Source organism: Leptonychotes weddellii, unplaced genomic scaffold (genome assembly GCF_054177405.1).
Source record: "Leptonychotes weddellii isolate Sample4059 unplaced genomic scaffold, ASM5417740v2 HiC_scaffold_10155, whole genome shotgun sequence".
Classification (NCBI taxonomy): domain Eukaryota; kingdom Metazoa; phylum Chordata; class Mammalia; order Carnivora; family Phocidae; genus Leptonychotes; species Leptonychotes weddellii.
Window position 1 is genome coordinate 984 of NW_027678016.1, and position 6638 is coordinate 7621.

Sequence of the window (6638 nt, forward strand, 5' to 3'; positions counted from 1 at the left end):
AGGACCTGAAGTCATTCTTTTAGATCTTTCTTTAGATCTATCTGTAGACATTAAAGCTGTATGTTTTCCTCTAAACACTGATTTAGCTGAATGCCAATTTTAACATGTTGCATTTTTATTATCATTGAGTTTAAAATATTTTGTTATTGCATTGTCTTTTTTTTTTTTAAGATTTTATTCATTTATTTGATAGAGAGAGAGAAAGCACAAGCAGGAGGAGTGGCAGGCAGAGGGAGAGGGAGAAGCAGACTCCCTGAGGAGCAGGGAGCCCGATGCGGCACTCGATCCCAGGACCCCGGGATCATGACCTGAGCTGAAGGCAGATGCTTAACCAACTGAGCCACCCAGGAGCCCCTATCCTATTTTTTTGACTAACATTATTTAAATATGTGCTGTTTACTTTCCAAGTAGTTGGACTCTTTAAAGATGTTTTATTAATGAATCCTAATTTAATTTCATTATGGTCAGAGAACATACTTGATATGGTTTCAGTCCTTTTGAATACGTAGGGCCTTGTTTTGTGGCCCAGTATATGATCTTATATACATTTGAAAAGGACATGTATTCTCCTGTTGTTGGTGGTAATGTTCTACAAATAATAATTACATCAATGATATGAGCAATACATTACTTTTATCTAGTTATTATTTTAATAATATATATTATATTTATATGCTTATACAATATATTATAATTAGAGTATAATATAAATTATGCAATATACATAAATATAGTATATAATATATAAATATATTTGTATAATATTTAATATTTATATAATATTTATCTAGCTATTAAACTGTGATTATGAAATTATCTATTTCTCTCTCTTTTCAAATATACCTCTCCATTTATTTAGATCTTTGGTTTCTTTCTTTCTTTTTTTAAGATTTTGTTTATTTATTTGAGGTAGAGCGAGAGCGAGTGAGAGAGCAAGCGAGAGAGAGGGGCAGAGGGAGAGGGAGAAGCTCCCACTGAGTAGGGAGCCTGATGTGGGGCTCGATCCCAGTGGGATCACAACCTGAGCCGAAGGCAGACACTTAACCGACTGAGCCACCCAGGTGCCCCTTCTTTGGTTTCTTTTAAACTATAATGTGTGGTTTCAGCATACATATGCTGTACGTATTTTTTTAGACTTACATATAAGTATATAATATCTTTAGTGATTGCAAATGACATTTTAAATTTAAGTTTCCATGTGTTCATTACTTATACATAGAAGTACAACTGATTTTGAATGGTGGTATCATATCCTGTGACCTTGACAAACTCACTAATTAGTTGTGGAGTTTTTTCTATAAATTCCTTGGATTTTCTTCTATTTCTCTTTTTAATTATGCAAGTTTTTGCTTTATGTGTTTTGAAGCTCTTCTATTAGCCACATAGATGTTTGTAGTCATCATGAATACCTGAAGAATTGACTCTATTATCATTACCAGGTATTTCTCTTTTTGTCCAGTAATACTCTATTTTGAAATCTATTTTATTTCATAAGAGTACAGACATCTTTGTCTTCTTATGCTTACTGTATTCAAAGTATATATTTTTCCATTCCTCCGCTTTCAAACTCTCTTTATATTTGTTTTTATTATTTATTTATTTTATTATTATTTTTTTTTTTAGAGAGAGAGAGAGAAGGTAAGGAGGGGCCGAGGGACAGGGAGAGAGAGTCTCAAGCGGACTCCACGTCCAGAAAGGAGCCTGACACGGGGCTCGATCTCACCACCCTGAGATCATGACCTGAGCTGAAATCAAAAGAGTCAGACGCTGAACCCACTGACCCACCCAAGCATTCCTCAAGCTATCTCTCTTTATATCTGACGTGAGTCTTACATCTTGCTTTCAAGAGTAAAATTTTCTTTTGTTTTAATCCATTCTGACAGTTTTCTGCCTTCTGCTTAGAGTGTTTTATTCATTAACATTTAATGCTATTATCAACGTTTGGTGTAAGCCTACCATTGTATTATTTACCTTCTACTTATTTCAATTTTTTTTTAATTCTGTTACTCCTTCCTGCCTTTTTTTTTTTTTTTTGGATTATTTGAATAAAGGTTTTTTAAAATTTCATTTTAATGTATCCATTGGCTTTTTGGCCTTACCTTTTGCATATTTATTGGTGGTTTATTAAGGGCTCTAGGGTTTAAAATATACAGCATTAACTTTTCACAGTCTAGTTAGACTGTTTTTGATATATTTTATATGTATTACATTTGCACTAAATGCCACATGACAATGTTATAATTTTGTTTTAACCAGTTCTGCATTTCTTTTTTTTTTTTTTTTAAAGATTTTATTTATTTATTTGACAGAGAGAGACATAGCGAGAGAGGGAACACAAGCGGGGGAGTAGGAGAGGGAGAAGCAGGCTTCCCCGCGGAGCAGGGAGCCCGATGTGGGGCTCGATCCCAGGGTCCTGGGATCACGACCTGAGCCGAAGGCAGACGCTTAATGACTGAGCCACCCAGGCGCCCCTAGTTCTGCATTTCTTAAATAATTAAAAGAAAAAACATTGTCTTTTTATGTAAGCCAAGATATTTACCATTTCCAATGGTAGTTGTTTCTTCTTGAATATCTGAGTTTCCATCTACTTTCATTTCCCTTCTGTCTAACATACTTCCTCTCTGTTCTCTTGGGTTTATTTTATGTTATTTTATTTTCCTGAAACTGACTTTATTTACCTTTCATTCTTGAAGGATATCTTTCCTGAGTATAGAATTAGGGTTCGCAGTTTCCCACCCCTCTCCAGAACCTTAAAATGCTGTTCCTTTGTCTTCTGATACCTATATATTTGAATGAAGTCACTTAGTTCCTCCATATCAAATGTGAATTTTTGTCTTTATATTCTTTTGTAATTGTCTCATTAGTTTTCATCAATTTTACTATGATTTACTTAGGCATGGTTTTCTTAATACTGCGCTTGAGTTTTGCTGCATTTCATAATTCTATAAATTTATGTACTTCACCAAATTTGTAAAAAATGAGTTCACTGTTTCCTCGATTATTTTCTTCTGCCCCATATTCTCTTTCCTCAGCTTCTGAGACTCCAATTACCCATATTTTAGGCCTTTTGACATTGTTCCACATGTCCTAGAAACTGTCCTTCCCGAACTTTAATTTTTTTGTTCTTTAAATTGGATAATGCTATTAATCTATCTTCAATTTCATTGATTCTTTCCTTTTTCATCTCCATTCCACTTTTATCAGGGTTCTCTATGGAAATAGAACCAATAGTATGTGTGTGTATGTATGTACAATGTTTGTTTGTTTGTTTGTTTTAAGGAATTGGTTCTCAACCTTGTGGAGGCTGGCAAGTCCAAGATTTACTAAGTGGCTGAGTGGGCCGGCAGGCTAGACACCCAGGGAAGAGCCAATGTGGCAGTTCAAGTTTGAAGACCATCAAGCAAGACTATCAAGCAAGCCATTAAGCAATGCCATCCTTCTCGCCTGGGAAAGGTCAGTGTTTGTTTTAATAAGACCTTCAGCTAATTGGATGAGGCCTGTTCACATTATGGAGGGTAATCACATTACGGAGGGTAATCAGCTTTATACAAGCTCACTGATTTATATGTTACTTTCATCCTAAAAACACCTTCGCAGAAACATCTAGAATAATGTTTGACCAAGTATCTGGGCACTGTAGTCCACCCAGGTTAGCACATAATATTAACCATCACACTACTGTTATGCCTGGCTAGTGAAATTTTTATTTTAGATATTATAATTGTTAAACATAGAAATTTCTATTTGGTTCTTTGTGTAGTTTCTATTCCTCTGATGATAGTTTCTATCTTTTCATTCATTGTAAGCATTTTAAAATATCTCATGAGGCATTATTATAGTAGTGGGTTTAGAATCCCTGTGGGGTCATTACACTACTGTTGTCATCTCAGAGATCATTTCCACTGATAGTTTTTTCTCTTGAGGTCGAACCACATTTTCTTGATTCCTCACGTCACATAATTTTGGATCACATCTCGAGTATTGTGAATGTTATATTGTGGAGATTATGGATTTTTAAATATTCTTCCAAAGAGTCTTGATTTTTTTTTTTTTTTTTGGAAGAGAATGAACTTGGTTTGAAGGAAACTGCAAACTCTTATCTTTTGGGAGACATGTTTAAATCTCAGTTCCTTCCCCTTTTAGCTCAGACACACACATGTACATGAATTAGGGATTGGCCAGAGACTTGGGCAGAACGTAAATGCAAAATTTGTAACTACTTCTCTTTTGTGCTCTTTTTTTTCGAAATCCCCCTTCACTTCTCAACTCTCTTGTTGCTCAGACTTTTTCCTCTAGTTCCTCTAGTTTCAGGCTAGAAAGACTTGAGACATTCACTAGGGTTTACCCTCTGGCTAAAAGCTGGGATAACGGAATGCACACAGTGTCATTCCTTTTTGCAAGTGCTCATCTGTCTCCAGAATATTGCTACTTTTGTTCTGCTCCAGTAATTGTAGGTGGTTGTTTTAGTTGCTGTTGTGTGTGTTGCCCAGAATTTATAGTTTTATTTGCATGAGAGACCAGTCTAGTAGAAGCTACTAAATTATACTGGCAACAAACATCCTATCTTATTTTTGAAGGATATTTTTCTTGTATATATGTGACTAAAAGGATTTTTAAAAAAATTTCAGCATTTTCAAGATATTGTCACTTTGTCATCTGACTTCCATGGTTTCTGTCCTGTTATTACTCTTATTACTGTTCCACTATTTGTATTGTGTCTTTTTTCTCCTGTGGTATTTTTAATATTTCTCCTTGGTCTTTAATTTTATAAATTTGAATATGACATTCCTAGGTGATTTTTTTGGTTATTTTTTATTTTACTTGGAATTAGCTGAACTCCTTCTATCTGTGGATTAATTTCTTTTACCCATTTGAAGAATTCTCAGCCAACATAACCTCAAACCTTTACTTTCCTTATTTCTTCTTTATTTTTTCCTGGGACTCCAGTTCCAAGGATGTCAGACTATTTGATTTTTGTCCTCTAGATTTTGGATGTTCTGCTCATTTTTTTTTTTATTATTTCTTTTTGTTTTCCTTCTTCTCTTCCTCTTCTTCCTTCTACATATAGTATCAGTTGGCCTGTCTTCGAATTCACTGATCCTTTCTTTGCTTTATGTAGTCTGTTGTTAAATCCTTTAAATGGATTCCTTCTTTTTCATGTAGTAATTTTCTTTTCTTTTTTTTTTTTTTAAGATTTTATTTATTTGCGAGAGAGAGAATGAGAGACAGAGAGCATGAGAGGGAGGAGGGTCAGAGGGAGAAGCAGACTCCCTGCTGAGCAGGGAGCCCGATGCGGGACTCGATCCCGGGACTCCGGGATCATGACCTGAGCCGAAGGCAGTCGCTTAACCAACTGAGATACCCAGGCGCCCCTCATGTAGTAATTTTCATGGAATCATACAAGATATAGTCTCCTTTCACTTAGCATAACAGATTTGAAGTAAACACACGTTATTGCACATGTCAGTTTGTCCATTCATTTTTATTGCAGAATAGTATTCAATCATATGGGTATGCCACAAGTTTGTTTATTCATACGGGATGAAGAACATTTGAGATGTTGCCAGTTCTTGGCAGTTTTGAATAAAGTCTCTGTAAACATTCACACAGAGTTTTTATGTAAACATAAGTTGTAATTTCTCTTGAGTAAATATCTGGGAAGGGGATGGCTGAGTCATATGGTATGTATGATAGTCAACTTTTAAGAAACTAAAATTATTTCCAAAGTGGTTACATGACTTTACATTCCCACTAGCAGTGAATTAGAGTTCTAGTACTGTAAAGTCTTGGCAGTACTTGGTATTGTCAGGAAAAAAAATGTATATAACAATTCTTGCTGTTGTGTAAGTTTTTTGGAGCTTTTATTTGCTCTAATGACATATGAATGCTGAGCAAATTTTCATGTGCTTATTTTTCACCATTTCTTTGGTAAATGAAAATAACTATCCTAGGGTCATAAAATGAATTGAGAAATGTCTTCTCATTTTTTATTTTTTTTAAAATTTTATTATGTTATGTTAGTCACCATACAATACATCATTAGTTTTTGATGTGGTGATCCACGATCCATTGTTTTCGTATAACACCCAGTGCTCCACGCAGTACGTGCCCTCCTTAATACCCATCACCAGGCTAACCAATCCCCCCTCCCTCCTTCCCTCTAAAACCCTGTTTGTTTCTCAGAGTCCATAGTCTCTCATGGTTCATCTCTCCCTCCGATTTCCCTCCCTTCATTTTTCCCTTCCTTCTCCTAATGTCCTCCATGCTATTCCTTATGTTCCACAAATAAGTGAAACCATATGATAATTGACTTTCTCTGCCTGACTTATTTCACTTAACATATCTCCTCCAGTCCCATCCATGTTGATGTAAAAGTTGGGTATTCATCCTTTCTATGGCTGAGTAATATTCCATTGTATATATGGGCCACATCGTCTTTATCCATTCATCTGTTGAAGGGCATCTCAGCTCTTTCCACAGTTTGGCTATTGCGGACATTGCTGCTATGAACATTGGGGTGGATATGGCCCTTCTTTTCACTACATCTGTGTCTTTGGGGTAAATACCCAGGAGTGCAATTGCTGGGTCATAGGGCAGCTCTATTTTTAAATTTTTGAGGCACCTCCACACTGTTTTCC

At 35.5% G+C, this 6638-nt stretch overlaps 1 long non-coding RNA gene across 1 annotated transcript; it reads left to right on the forward strand.

Moving 5' to 3' along the window:
- The first annotated feature begins 911 nt into the window (after positions 1–911).
- Positions 912–3611, forward strand: LOC145718025 (uncharacterized). Its single transcript, XR_014141537.1, has 3 exons — positions 912–1061; positions 1624–1822; positions 3280–3611. It is a non-coding gene; the product is annotated as an uncharacterized LOC145718025 (long non-coding RNA).
- The last annotated feature ends 3027 nt before the right edge of the window (positions 3612–6638 follow it).